Raw genomic sequence first — 15,623 nt, forward strand, 5'->3', positions numbered from 1 at the left:
AGAGAGAGGCCATAGGTAACATATGTCCATATCCAAATATCTGCTCACTCTGCTTACTGTGGAACAGGGTCTCCCAGGCCAGCGCACATGGGCAATTTTGAATACAACAGTAGGTCTGGGCCAGGGAGTGGTCACTAAATCCATGTTTATACACAAGTGATCTACAGCTGCCATTATAACCACACCTTGGCCTCTTGTTACAGGGGTGTTTCATGTCCTCAGCCACCTACTTTCTATTGGGTAGAGTTTGAAATTATTTGAGTTTATGCTGAATAAGCCAGTTTTCTTCATATGAATATAAATGTGTTGGAAAAAATCCAGTGTTTGTCTATATCCCATGCCCTCCACTATGAAGAGTGCCCATAATCCAGCACATCCTGCCCACCTGCTCCTCAAACTTGAAAATGCAGTGAGAAAATCCCTTCAAGGCAACCCCACACAGCTGCTCTGAAGCATACTGTAAACTGAGATCTGACAGCAGACCTGGGGAGCACCCCCAGAATCCCTTATCTTCATATTTCTGGGCACAGTGTGTGTGAACAGGAGCAGTCGGACAGGGCCTGGTTGAGAGTGGGTCCTTCCAGCAGTATTGGTGTAGATACTCCATTTAAAAAAAAAAAGCCCTACGGGGCTGGAAAATACTGTTCCTAAAGAGATGCTAAAAGGGTTAAGGGACAAATATTGACAGAATAGACTTGTCTATGCTAGGCTGCCACTGGCTGCCAGAATTTCAGGCAACAGACAGCAGTTGCTACTGCCGGGCTGATAGAGCATGTGTGTCCCCTCTATTCACTTCAGGTTCCTCAGTGTGGCTCCAGTACAACAGTTGTGCTTCCAGAGTGCAAAGCTCCCAGATGAGCAGTGCCAGGTCAGTCCATGGGCCAGATCCAGTCCATGTGCCCAACCTGGTGCACAATACTGGCCCAGCGGAAGCCCAATCCAGCTATGCAGGAACAACACAGCTGCAGCCCAATTCAGCCGAGCAAGCCAGCCATGCAGCAACAGCCTAGGTAGTACCCTAGGCAGCCATGCAGAGCTTGGAAATTTGGTGATGGGGGGAGTGGTGGCAGTGTTAATTGCTGTTTCTCCCCTGCTGCCAGATTTCCAGACTCATGGGGAGACATGTCTCCATAGGCCAGATCTGGCCTGCAGGCCAGAGGTTGAAAACCCCCAATGTAGTCTGGTATCTTATCTCCATAAATGCTTCAGAGAAGGAGGGGTGTGATTATAACTGCACTTAGTTTCTTGCAACTGAGGGCATGAATGTACTTACAAATACATACTTATAATTCCTATAGTATGGTTAGGTACTCTTAGGGCGCATCTATACAAGATGCTTTAAGGTGCATTAACCTAAATTGGGGTGGGCAATTATTTTGGGCAGAGGGCCACTAACTGAGTTTTGGCAAGCTGTTGAGGGCTGCATGGGTAGCCCCACCCCTTGACAGGTGCCCCACCCCCTGGTTGCCATCTTGGGACCAGAAGTCCCACCCCCTAACCCCTGACCTTTGCCACCAGAAGTCCCTCCCCTTGCCCCCAAAAATACTCCTTTCAGCAAGGGGTTTTGCCATCTCAGAACAAGAAAAATACCAAATCATATTCTAAAAATCCAACATCTACAACTCATTAATTTGATTTAAAAAATGTTTTTGTCCTGATTTACATGTGTTTGTGTAGTGTACACAGAGGTGATCGCACAATAGCTTAAAATGAAGTCTGACTCTTATATTCTGTGTGGGGTGGGGGGGAATGGGGGTGGGTATAGGTTTGTGGGGGCTGTAGGTGTGTTGCATGTGGAGTGTGGGGAGGTGTGGATGTGTGTGGGAGGCTTTGTAGGGGGTGGGTAGGTGTTTGAGGTGTGGGGTGAGGAGCATGTGTGTGGGGATATGTGGGGTGTGGGTGGGAATGGGGTCTGTGGGGGGTTGTGTGTTGGAGAGGGTGGCTGGGGTGCGTGGGAGGGGGTCTGCGTGTATGGCAGTACGAGGGGGTGGTGCATGTGTGTGGTGAGGTGTGCTTGTGGAACTCAGCCTATAAACACGTGCACACGCACATGCACACACATGCACATGCACACACACACACACACACACACACACACACTCTCTCTCTCTCTCTCTCTCTCTCTCTCCCTCACACACACTCTCTCCTTCCCTCATTGCTCTCTCTCCCCCCGCTACTCATTGCATGCACACACACACACACACACCCTCCCACTTCTGGCCCAAGGGTACTGGCATTGGCCGTATGCTCACGCAGTCTGGTGATGCAGCCAAGGGCCACATGGTGCTGGAGCTGTTGGCCAGTGTGCAGGGAAGTCGTGAAAACAGCTGCAGCCAGAGGCTTCTGTTTGGGGGGACAGGGATAGGAGGAGGAGGATCTTGCCCATGGGTCGTATTTTGCCCACCCCTGGGCTAAGTTAATGTGCATTATGGGCACACCTGCAAATGCAAGTATCAAATTTAGTTGTGATTAGTTAATGCCCAGTAATGCATGTATAGACACAGCCTGACACTAACTTTAGTGCCATGTCTGCCCTGTCACTAGGGGGCCAACCTAAGCCCAACCCCAGGGCTCCTAGCTGGCTGCCTCTCCTGCTCCAGGGCTGGCAGCCCCTAGCTGCAGGGTATAAAAGCCTGCAGCCATTTTATGCTTTGGGGCACACACACCAGGAGTCTGGACAAGCCTATTGTTGTGTATAGGAGTCCAGCAGGCCCTGTGTGCTCCCCTGGACAGGGCACAGGCTGCCCTGGCCTGTCCCCCTCCAGAGCTGATGCTTGGCCACAGCTGAGTGTTACAAAGGGCTGCAGCTTGCTGCACCCCTTGCCCAGTCCTGAGATCCCCCCCCCCAGGGCTGCTGGCTGGCTGGCTGTCTCTGCAGCAGGGCCACCACCTGCTCCCTGCTGCTGCTCACCCCCAGCAGTGTCTCTTTGCAGGTACTGCTGTGAAGTGCCTCTACTGCATGGCTCCCAGTCCCTGGATGTGCCCCTGTCCTAAGTAGTGCTGGCAGCTGTCCAGGGCCAGCCATGTAGGAACAGCCATGCAAGGGTCCAGAGAGTTGGTGCAAGACAACCATGTCAGGCTCGTCCTCCTCCCTGTTTAGCCCCAGCCCCACCCATGTGCACACGCCTGTCCCAACCTCCCAGGCCCCCAACCAGCCCTGGGAGGAGGTTGGTGACCTCATGCTGCTCTAGGGCCATGCTGACATGCAGAGGCAGTTCGCCCAGGGTGGGTGCTCGAATGCCCACATTTATGAGGTTCTATCAGGTGGGATGCAGGAGCAAGCGCACTTCCGGTCGGTGTGGCAGTGCTGCATAAAGGTCAAGGCCTTGTAGGCACAGTGGATGGCTATGACTGACTTCAGTCATTGGTCTGGTCATGCCCAAAAGTCCATGGCCTTTATGCAGGAGCTGACCTCCATTTTGGCACCTTGGGAGCTAGGCCACACCCCTGTGAGTGGCATCATCAGGGGTGGCCTGCCCAAGCCCCTTCCCTGCCCTGATGCCTCTAGTGACATGTCACTGGAAGAGGGGACCTTGGGCCCTCAGCACCCTGCTGTGTCCTGTTCCCCAGCTGCTGCACCCACTGGCAGCCCAGAGAGCCCTGTCCAGCAGCTGCCTCACCCTCTACACAGCCACACATGAGGACTGGCCAACAATGATACTGCCAGCCATCAGCAGCACGAGCTCCTCCCTGGGGGGGTATGCCTTGGTTAGGCACTGTCCCACCAGAAACCACGGGCCGTGGACATTGGGTGCAGCCAGTTCCCTTTGCTGATAGGGAGTTTCATGCCAAGCCACCAGCCTCGCCAACCCCAGACCTGTGTTAAGTCCCACACTGTGGAAGGGCCTTCCCAGTTCCCATCTCTGCCCCTGTTCTCAGCCCCAGCCCATTCTCCTGGCCCTGGCCTCTGCTCCCATTCCCTGCTTGGCCTGCTCATACTTCCCTGGCCCCAGGTTCCCTACCCCCACAGCACACAGACAGGTAAGACACAATCCAGAACTTTATTCAGCAGCCCACATCCCTGCAGCTGGGTGGGCATGGGCCTCTCAGACATCAAGGAAGGTGTTGATGCTGGTGGTAATGTCCTCCTCAGCAGTGGGGGGCAAGGACATTAGCGCTGCTACATGTAGTCCTCCAGGTAGCAGAAGAGGTTGCAGGGCAGCCTGGGCTTGCCTCCTGTGCCATTGTAGCTCAGAGTCCTGAACCAGAAGTGCAGGTGTGCCCAGGGCACCAGGAGGATCCACAGCAGCAGGGCATAGTGGCTTGGGCACCCCTCTGCCTATACAAATGGCTCATCGTGCCTGCCCAGGGCACACACAGCAGGGACATGCTTGAGGCACAGCAGCGGCATGGTGGGGGGGGCAGCCCTGTGACACTTCCCTGAAGAGGCCCCCTGTGGGGAGGGTGGGCGCATGGCCAGCCCCTCACCCCAGTTGTTTGGGAGTCCCATGTGCCCTGAGCCAAGGTACCATGGGCTGGGCAGCAGTGTGGCAAAGCAGCTGGCCTGCAAGGAGAGAAGGTGGGGAGTGGAGTCCAGAGCTATGGCAGCAGGTGCTTCCAGCAGCCTGGCCCGTTCCTCCCTGGGAAGTGGGTGGGGGAAACAGGCTGCCAGTGACCAGCACCCAGTGGTCTGCTGGCCTCAGGGGAGTGCGTGGGAACGAGGGGCTTGGGCAGCAGCTGTCTGGGCCCAGGCTTGCCTAGCCAGCTTACCATGGTACCTGAGCACCCATGTATAGCTGACCCCCAATCTGAGGCCATGCAGCACACAGCCCCTGGTACAGAGCATTCTATCTCTGAAATGTTGCAAACACACAAAAGCCTCCTGTCTCTTGCCTCTGCAGGGCCAACCTCTGGGTGCAGGGCAGAGGCCACCACTGGTTCACTGCCACCTACCATTGGGGCCACTTGGCTGTGTTGGCTGCATCAGCAGTGTACCTGGGTCTGGACACTCCTGCTCCAGCGGCAGGAGGTGCAGGAGCAGGTGCAGGAGGTACAGGAACAGGCCTGGCAGGTGGAGGATGTCACCCGGGTGGAGGTGCAGGATCAGGTGCAGTGGGACCACTGGGCCTGCATGGAGGCTCTGGAGTGGGAGTGCCTGGAGCAGGTCCGGCAGCAGGGGGACACTGACTGCCAGGCCATAGACACCCTCCTGGCTCTGGCAGCTGTTTACATGTCCCTCACTGCCTGGCTTCCACCTATGGCCCCACAAGGACCCTGGGTCCCACCCACCACCTCGCAGCAGGCCCCTGTCTGGCCCTGGGGGGAGGTCCTTGGCCACCTCCTGCCCACCAGACCCCCTGGCACAGCCCCCACACCAGACCTGATGCAACCCACCTGGAACTGCCACCCTCTCCTACACCACACAGCTGAAGACCTGGCCATGCATGAGGCCACTAACCACTGGGGTGACCACAGCCCCTCGGCCCACAGGGGAACACTCAGGGGTTGGAGTGCTGGGCACCTTCCTCAGGGCTCTGTTGTGTAGGCCCCCGCTCATGACCCACTACTCTGAGCTTGAACACCCAAATTACTGTAAATAATTTTCTATATGTACATCAATTCATACCTGCATATAGTTTCCCACTTGTATATAGTTGTAAGCAGATTTTTTATTGTTGGTAGGTGAGGAGGGTGGGGGAGGGAGGCTGTTGGCTGGTGGGGAGGGGGAAGGGGGGTTCTGTTTGTTGAGGGGCAAGTGGGGAGGGATGGGGGTGGGTGTTGTGAGGGTAATAATGTGGGGTTTTTTGTTTGTTTCAAATATGTGTCTGGCCTGACAGTAGTGCTGGGCAGGGGGTAAGGGGTGTGTGGACAGTGGGGCAGGTGGGCTGAAGCAGGGAGTGCAGGAGAAGAGGGGTCAGTCAGGGCCTCCCATACCCAGTGCCCTGGCCCCACTAGCAGGTGTGCAGCTGTCCTGGGGCCTGGGTGGTGGGGACTACTGGGGCCAGCAGGGCTGGCACCATGGCCAGAAGAAGCACAGGGCACTGGTCATCGCTGGCAGGGGCTTAGCTGGAGCAGCAGGGTGCTGGGCATCACTGACAGGAGCAGGGCAGAGGCTGGAGCAGCCCTGGCATGGGGAGGCAGGCTGTGCAAGGAGGGAGCTGGCATATGCTGCCCCTGTACTGAGCATGCAGCTCCTGGTCAGGGAAGGGGCTGGCTAGGGATCAGAGTTTCCAAGATGGCTGCCAGGTGCTGGCAGCTGGGTCTGACTTCAGCAAGGCTACTGAGTGCTGGCAGCTATGTGGCCACAGGGGCACATGGAAGGACTGGAGGGATTTGGGACTAACATTAGTCCCAAGTTTCTACAGTGTAGACACCTGCCAAAAATTGCTTAATGCACATAATGTGCATTAAATTTAGCCACACTTATTTGCACATGTAGACACACACCTATAGTAGTTCCAATAGTTAGTTAGGAACTAAGAGCAAGTTAATGCTACAGATGAAGAAACTGAGGCAGGAAACAATTAACTGAGCCAGTCAGGATCTCATACCAAGTCAGTCTTGAAGTGAGGTATGGAATCAAAGATAGGTGTCCTAAGTCACATTCCAATACTACACTCAGTCTCTTCCCTGAACTGGTTCAACAGGTAACTTACCCTCTCTTCATTCAGCTCTCCTATGGAGATTCCCTTCTCATGCGACGCCCAGAGGAAATGAGTCAACCAATTCATTCTCATTCTCAGAGATACTGGTTTGGTTTATCATGTACACACATTTTTTATTAAAGAGCTAAATGCATTCTGTGTACATGCCTTTGTTTAGGAATGACAGAATTTTAATGCTGTGGCCCGTGCCTGTCCTCTCTATCACTGTTTTGTTTTCTACTATGCAAAATTAGTAAGATTTTTTTGTTCTTGGGCCACTGTGTAGGGCTTGGCACACTTTTGGGATGTCTGTTACATAATAATTAACCTAGGGATGAATTTCCACCAACAGTGAAACTTACGGAAGGGGAACTGGGAATAGAATAGATCCTGGGGCCTACTCCTGAACTAGGGGGATCACCATAGATTCACAGGAGACAAGGACTATCCCATAGAGGCCTCCACAGCTTTTTGATCTCATTAGCTCAGCAACTCCCTTGGTCATGGTTGTGTCTTGGTGTCATGGTGGCAAGGCACTCTGGGGTTATTCTATGAAAAAGCTAATATAGTTTTATACTATTTCATAGATTTCATAGACATTAGGGCTGGCAGGGATCTCGGAAGATCAAGCCCAGCCCCCTGCCCAAAGAACAGGAAGTCAGCAGGGGTCATAGGATCCCAGGAAGATAGACATCCAAATGTCTCTTGAAGGCATTCAAGGTAGGTGCTTGAACCATCTCCAGTGGCAGTCCAAACCTTGGGGGCTCGGACAGTAAAGAAGTTCTTCCTTATGTCCAGCGTGAAATGGTCACGGAAGAATTTGTGACTGTTCAATCTTGTCATCCCTTGGAATGCTCTGGTGAACAGACGTTCCCCCAGATCCTGGTGAGCACCCCTGAAAAACTTATAGGTGGCCACCAGATCACCCCTGAGCCTGCGCTTTTCCAGGCTAAAGAGTCCTATAGCTCTCAGCTTCTCATCATAAGGTCTGTTTTCCTGACCTCTTATCATGCGCATGGCTCTTCTATGGACTCTCTCAAGCTTCTCCACATCCTTTTTTGCATTGTGGAGCCCAAAACTGGACGCAGTACTGCAGCTGCGGCCTCACCAGGGCTGAGTACAACAGGAGAATGACGTCCTGGGATTTGCTTGAGAAGCATCTATGGATGCAAGCCAGCATTTTGCTTGCTTTGCTATGTTATCAATTCATACCAATTGCCATAGTGGCCAAAGGAGAGGGAGACAATGTGCATCTCCAAATCTTGCATACTTATAACCTCAGAGTAGCCAGTCTCTCACCTCTCCCCTAGCCTGGTCTTAGCTGGACATTCTTTTGGGAGCCTGAAGAGTAGTTCTGCAGAGGCGGATTCCCTTCTTCATATGGGAAAGAGAAATCAGTACCTGGAAAGTAGTCTCCACGTACAAATCTGGGGTGAGCAGTCACACCACATAATAAGACATGGCTTCTTGACCACTGACACCTATGAAATACCAAAGTGACAGAGGGAATTCACCAAAGTGGTTATACGGGACATAGCTCAGAGTACTGGGAGGAAACTGAATTAGGAAAAAAAAATTGAACATTAGGGGAAAAAATTCCAAACAGATGACATCTATACAATTATAAACAGGTTTTAGAAAAGCTCACTCTTCAAGTACTTGAAAGCTGAACTGCACAGAGCACTGAAGAATAGAATATAGGGAACAATTGGTGCATTGTCAGGTAGGCGGCCTCTACTAGGTAATTTCTGTGCTTCGGTGATTCAGTGTTCACAATGTGTTCTTATGTGCATCCTAGGACGTAAGACCCATGTAAGATTGAGTTTTATGACTGGCAAATACACATGTCTTGTAAGGTTCCATAAAGTATAGGTGGTCTTCTCCTTACATAAGCCTTGTTACTGACCTAATTTGTACACGTTTCTTTAATATAGGATTAAAATTGAACTCATGAGGCATTGCTTCCTTATCTGTGATAGCAGATATCTGGTAATGTTGATCTAAATTTCAAACTTAAATAAAGTTTGAGGAAAACCTCACTTAAATTATTTTCTTCATCCTGTAAATGAAATGCATGAATAACACTTGTCAGTAAGCACAACTTTATTTTCAAGCGCTGCTGCATACAGCATGATACCCTTTAAAAACACTTGAGAATTCCAGTAGCTTACTTTATAACCAACATGGACTAGGGTTAAGAATGTGCCCATCACTAGCTCCCATTACAGTTTTAGTACATATATTTTTAGAAAAACCTATTTTAGTCTGAATGCGTTCAGTAGTGTTGTAAGTAATTTTTCTCTGGGTATCCATTTTTTTCCCAAAAGGCGCTACCATGTACTATATACATGTTTGTTGTTTTGGGAAAGAGGAGTGCTTTCAGTTTCTCACCTGTTTTAATCTAACAAGGTAGGACATAGTAGGACATTGTAGTTATATTAAATTTACATCTGGGCATTTGCATGGTCAATTACCAGAGCTGAACACTTAATTGTAGTTGCACAAGCAAATTAAGCATGGAACTGTACACACCTAGTTTTAGAATTGGGCTGGGTGTGTATGTTTAAATATGTTTCAAGGTGAACAATGACTTTGGTATATTTAGGTTATTTATAGCTGGGTCATTTGTCCTTTGGAATCTATATTTTCGCAAGATCTCAGAAAAGCATGAAAAGCAGTTCAGCTTTGATTCCTCTTTTTTAAGATTGTGCAAAAACTATTTCACCTGTTTTATTACCCCTGAAGTGTTTTTTCTTGCTTGTAAAGGTATAGACACTGAACAGATCTTCAACCTTTAGAGAATAGAAAAGGAAATTATTCATTTATTTTATTGATAAAAATTAACTCAAGAACATCACTGTGGGAGTCCAGATAACACTGTTAAAAATTATCATCACAAAAAATACCATATGTAGTTAGAGTATATATGAACTGTTTCATAGGCAACGCACAGAGGGGTATGGAGGGCACATGCCTCCCCAGATTTCTGTGCTGATGGTAGGGTTCAGGGCTTCAGCCTGGCTGGAGCCAGGACAAGCAGCAGTGGGGGCAGCAGCAGTGGCACAAAATTTCTGCACTGATGGCGGGGCACCGGGCTGCAGCCTGGGTGAAGCCAGTGCCCAGCAACAGTGGGGTCAGTGGCAGTGGAGTTGTACGCCCCTCCGCTGTCACCACTTATGCATTGGCTGTGAGCTGCTTCGTTCCTTCATTATCTCAGAGGCCAATAACAATATTAATCATAGACAGGGCTAAAAACACAGAAGGACTTAGGCATTGCAGTGCTTGGTGTTCCCATATTTAATGCTCAGGTGCATGGGCCCAGATCTACAGGAAAAGTAATTGCCTTAAGTATGATGTAGGGGGAATCTAGGCACTTAAATCCAAGGAGGTCATTATCTCACTTCACTCCTCCTAACCTTTAGAAAGCACAGTGATCCTCTGTCGCCCAGTGCTGAGGGGAGACCCAAGATCATTTAAGCATTTTATCCAATGACTGCTTAATGCAAACAATCCTGGGAATGAAAACTGGCACTCAGGACTCCCCTCTTCCCAGGAAGTGTCTACCTCACTAGACTCCATGTATAACCATATTTTCAATTCAATGAATCTTGCTAGCATTTCCACAAATTGGCACAGCTTCAAGAGGTGGAATGGGGGGTAACCACACCCAGCCTAGCTGATAGCACGGTGGGTAGGGCATGCTGCTGAGAAGTGAGAGATGCAGGTTTGAACTGCAGAGGAAAGGAACTGAAGCCAGGTCTCATATGTCCGGCTTAAGTGTTGTAACCAATGGCCTATTATGTATTTGGTGGGCACTACTACCACTGGACATCTTTAAATGCTGTGTTTGGTGCTGAGCTCGGAGCTGTTGATATGTAATTGTGTATTCTCAGAACACACCTACAGGATTGACCGCTCAGGGGACTTAACAGGAAAAATACATAAACTGGTTTATGCAAAGATAAGTGCTGAACTGCCCAGCCTTGTTAATATAGCTGCGCTTCTGGTCACACAGAGTAGAAGTCAAAGTGCCTGGGAAAATTTTCCTAGTTGCTACTTCATCCCCTACAGACTTTCAGGTGTTTTGTAGATTGAACTCTTGAACTTCAGGGCCTAAATTCTGCTTAAGTCCCACTTTAAGTCTCTGTAGATGTGGACCTTAAGTTCTTATATATGACTTTTCAGCTATAGATTTCTAAGGACTTTATAGAAGAAGCAAGTCTCATTGCTGTCATTTTACAGGTGACACAGAGCCATTAAACAAGGTGTCTGTCATTAAATATGACAGGTGAGCAACTCAGCTATAAATACATTCCTTGAATCTGAATCGCAATCTAATGTTCCATCCATTGACTTATACCAGAGGCTCTCAAACTGTGTTCTGGCGAACCCTGGGGCTCTGTGATAAGTTATCATGGGTTCTGCAACAAGATTGGGGGTATTGGCAGAGCTGGCTGAGAGGCAGTGTACCACCATTACAGGGTTGGATCTCCTGGCTCTGCATCAGTTTTTGGATAGGGGTAGGAGTTCTGCAGGAGAAGAAGTAATAAGAAGGGTCCTGTGACTTTAGAAAATCTAACAACCACTGACTTGTACCAATAGACATAAGTTATTTTATAGTTGCAAACAGCTGGCTTAGTCTTACTTTTTTAGACCCTAGTAAACATTTCTCAGATGTATCCTGTTACCTTAGGGTTTAAAACATCCATGTTCTCTTCTACTAGGTGGTCACGCTCTATCCAAGAAGTTTATCACTAGACCTATGTGAGGAAGATTCCCTTCTACCAAATGGAATAATTTCATAAGTTTATCAGTTTGCAATGTTCTTGTTTTTAATGGATGCAGGCTTGAAATGATGTGATTATCTACAACAGAGAAGAGAGGCTATCCTTTAGCTTCAGTGGCAGGGGCCTGTGGTTTGGGAAAAGAAGGCAATGAATTTTACTTGCTCATGTTGTTTCAACTTTGTTGGAGAGACAATGGATATAATGGGAACAATATAAAATGAAACAGAACTGTATAATAACAAGGTATTTTTTATAGCAAGTCTCTGTTTAGTAGTATTGTTCATGACAATTTTTTTTTACAGACAATCACATTCAGACAGCTTTTTCCTGTTGTTTTTTGCACACATCATTATGCATAATTTTTTCTCTCTCATTTTTAATTGATGACTCTCTTTATTTGTGAGTCATGTAACTTACAAGAGGTATCCCTGAATAGCTGAGTAGAAAATATCTCTTTTAATTCACACCTAGGTTTGTATGGGTGGGTGGGTTGGTGAGAGTGTGTGTGTGTGTGTGTGTAGTGTGTGTGTGTGTGTGTGTGTGTGTGTGTGTGTGTGCATGTGTGTGCATGTAAAAGAGAGAGATGCCTCCGGTTCTCTATCTCTCTTGGCTTCATCTTTCTCGTGTCTTGTGTATTTTGTTGTAGAAAGACAATTGGGTGAGGCAGTGGTGTCCAAATTATCTGGGTGAATAGTGTGGAGACAATCTGCAGGCCAAATCCAGAGTGTTGGGCTGATCCATGGTCTGTATTATCTGGCCTGGGTCAGATGACACATCTCTGTACTCTGGGCCCAGCACTAAGGGCTCCACAGGGAACTGGAATATTTTTGGCAGGAAAGCAGTAGCAGTGTTAATTTTGTGACATTGCTCCCCATGGGCTATATCTTGATCACCTCTGGGTTCAAGTGAAACTTCTTTGTGTGAATCTATAAATGTAAACTAATTTAGTTTCTTTTTTCTCTTCTTTGTTCCCCAAGTCCCCTCTATATGATACATTATTTAAAGTTTGGTGTACAGAAGAGGTGAGCAAAACATAGCCCGTGGAGCCACTGGATCTGGCCTGCGGAGCTGGGGCATCAGCAGCATTCAGTGGCAGGGGCTTTCCTTGTGTCATGCCTCTCTGTAACCAGGCAGCTGGGCAGTGGGGAACTGTCCTAAGCCACACCACAGCCAGGGTAGCAGGGAGAAGTGGAGGTAGGGAGAAGCAGCAGTGGTGGCTGGGTCCTCACTCTGGCCTGCCTTGGAACCGAGCTGGGCCATTTTGGCTGGCTGATGGAAAAGGATGCTGACCACTGGTATAGAGGTTTGAGCCTTTCTTTCTGGGATACTTTGTATCATGGATCTTAGTGCCACTGGGATGACCCTCAAAGTCCCTTCCCTCTGATTTTATGATCCCTTGCCAGGTTAAGAAACTCACTAAAAAGCTCAGGGTCATTACATTTCTATATGAATCCTCTTGTGGAAATGCCCCACATTTTCTGGTTGTTAGTCCTGGGGACAGTTTTGGTCCACAAGGCATATGCCATCTTGCTGATTATACGAATCTGTGGGAGGTAGGAATCATCCTAGTGATGGCTGTGCACCTCAGTACCTCTAGTTTTCCAATTTTCCCAATCCCTGGCAGTGTGGCTTCACTAGAGCTGTACTAACAGGGAAAGTTGATAAGGTTTCCAGGCTGTATTGTCTTTTCTATATATTCCCCAAGGGGAAGCTGAGCATTACCATTTTTATCATAGCTGGGGCTGCCCCTGGAATGCCCTCCTTCCACCATTGCCTATGGACTTGCATTTTCTGGACACCCTCTGTGAGGCCCAGAGGAAGAGGCTGAGCACTCTTTCTGTGTGGGAAGAGTGAGATGAATGCTGAGAAGATCCCCTTCATTTACAGAGCTCAGTAGGATGATCTGAGCCAAGAGTATTTAGAAAGTGTGTTTTTTTTTCCACTGATAAACAAACAGTGAGTCACTGGCTGTCACGTGAGACAACATGAGATTACAAAGAATTTATATGTAAATAAATTCACTGAGTTCAGCCATGGCAGTGACTCACTATTTCCATCCAGTCCAACATATGTTTTATTCCATATCCATCTATTGGAATATCACTGCTCTTGAACTTCACATAAACACATTCGTAGAGAGCTAGTTCAGCAGTACTGTACTGTATAGATTTTCAAAACACAATGAACACATTTTAGGATGCAATCAAAGAACTGGTCTTTGGGATTTTGTTTGACAGCTTCAGATACTTTTAAGGTAATTCTCACCCCTCCCCACTAACTAGAGCTGCCCAGGCTTGCAGTCTGAAACCATGGCTCTCCAGGGATAGCTCTATTTAAAAACATGTCCTCTGTTCTAATCCCTTTCCATTACATCTGTGTTTTAGAATGGTGTCACAGTAAATGTATAATATTCTTTCTATTTTCTGCTGTTACAGCATCTATCCAACCCTCATGGGATATCACTCCCTTTTTTCCATTCCATTCTTTCTGAAGATGACATTTTGAGGTGGTAACCTTAGCTTAATGTGTACTGATTTTTTTTCTAAAAATGACAAATGTTTTCTAATTTCTTACATCTGTTTTAACACCTGTAACTTCACTCCATGACAGATGAACACAAATTGTATTTGAGAGGCTAGGAAATCTTTGGACTTTAATTCCGATTGGAATCTATTGCAATACAGTCCTCAGTCTTCTCTAGATATTCAGCTCTTTTGCTAAAGTTGTGAGGAGCAGAGCAGAGACCCATGCCAAATATCTGAATTATTCGGTATTGCTGATGTATACACTTTTTTCTCCAAATGATCCTTTTGTTCTCTCTGTAGGTAACATATTTCATAAACAGAAGTTATAAAATCACTTTAATTGTTTGCTATAAAGAAAACCTTTATAAAACCAGCAAGCAAATTTCCTTCTTATGAATGCTATTTCCTTATATGAATTTAACATCTATTTTTGTATTACTGTGTATACCCCATCTAATTTTATAAATCATTTGATATTATTCTAACTTGTGATGTTGATTTTACTGGTAATGAAGACCAGAAAAATATGCATGCAGTCAGAAACAATTATTATAAATCTCAAAATGACTAGTTTACATTTGTATTAATTTTGAAGTTACTAGGTTAATTCTGCTATAACTTAAATGGATCCAAGTTATATGATGGAATTTTTCTTTGATATATAGTTTCCTTCCCTTATAAAGACATTTCAGAGCATGGTAAGATATTAGCTTACCTATCAACTTGCCAAGGCCCCTGTGTGGGGCAGAATATTTAATTAAAGTGAATCATTCACTCAGGAAACTTAAAACGCTATATGATTTGTTCCTTTTGGATAAGTAACTCCTTAAATTATAATGTTAGATCCTTGATTGTTAGCTTTTGACAAAAAAAAGAGAAATTATTTTTAATAATACAAGTAAGAGAAGAACAATACATTGTTAAACATAACTGGGAGGCCAAAATAAAGAGTTAGTTCTTATTGGAGAAGTATAGGTACAACTGATAGATGTTATGTGTTTATTTATATCTTCTTTTTAAACAGACGTTTGTTAGAGAAATCTTTTATCAACATTCTTCAGTGAAACACTAACTTCTATAACATATATATAGTTACAGTGTCTGATTGGGATTTTCTTAATAACAAAGAGCATTTCTGAGTACATTCAAACAGCAGCATCATGTGGAGTTCTTCTTGGATTATTGCACCCACTACACAGGAAATACAGTAAAAAAGCCTACATCAAAGAAACTGTACATTGCTGTTAACTAATAACGGTTCTTGATTATCTTGACAAGGAGGTAAGTAACTTATCAGTAGCCAAGTTCAGATTCCAAGATACTGTAGGAGTCTTTTTGAGTAGCAACAGGGCTAAAGGTTAAATCCTGGAAACATAAGGTGTTGGATTAAATCAAGTTTTTATAGTACCTATGGCATAAGAACTTGAACTTTGCCTTCTACTCTTTCTCCTTGCCCAACCAGAGGGAGCCAAAATAGTGTTTAATAGAAAACTAACATTAAAAACATCAAGCCCCAAAAAATGAATTCTAAAAAAAGAACAAGAGAAGATTTTCCCTCCCAATCCCTATTCATTTACAGATGATTGATAATCTTAGTAACTCTGCCACTAGGGAGAATGCAGGCAGGGGCCAGTACTTGAGGGGGAAACTAAAGTTTTATAAATTTAAGATCAATTTTGACTGTTTAATTATGGCTAAGGGAAGAAGGTGGGGGCTTTATATTTTTT

The 15,623-nt window shown here is 46.7% G+C and overlaps 1 long non-coding RNA gene across 1 annotated transcript in view; it reads right to left on the bottom strand.

The window, feature by feature from the left end:
* Positions 1-12,001: 12,001 nt before the first annotated feature.
* Positions 12,002-15,623, bottom strand: part of LOC112551157 — a 16,536-nt gene continuing 12,914 nt past the window's right edge. Inside the window, exon 3 of the long non-coding RNA XR_003095348.1 lies at positions 12,002-14,190. This is a non-coding gene — a long non-coding RNA (uncharacterized LOC112551157). The remainder of the gene's footprint in view (positions 14,191-15,623) is intronic.

Source organism: Alligator sinensis, unplaced genomic scaffold, assembly GCF_000455745.1.
Source record: "Alligator sinensis unplaced genomic scaffold, ASM45574v1 scaffold335_1, whole genome shotgun sequence".
NCBI classification, from domain to species: domain Eukaryota; kingdom Metazoa; phylum Chordata; order Crocodylia; family Alligatoridae; genus Alligator; species Alligator sinensis.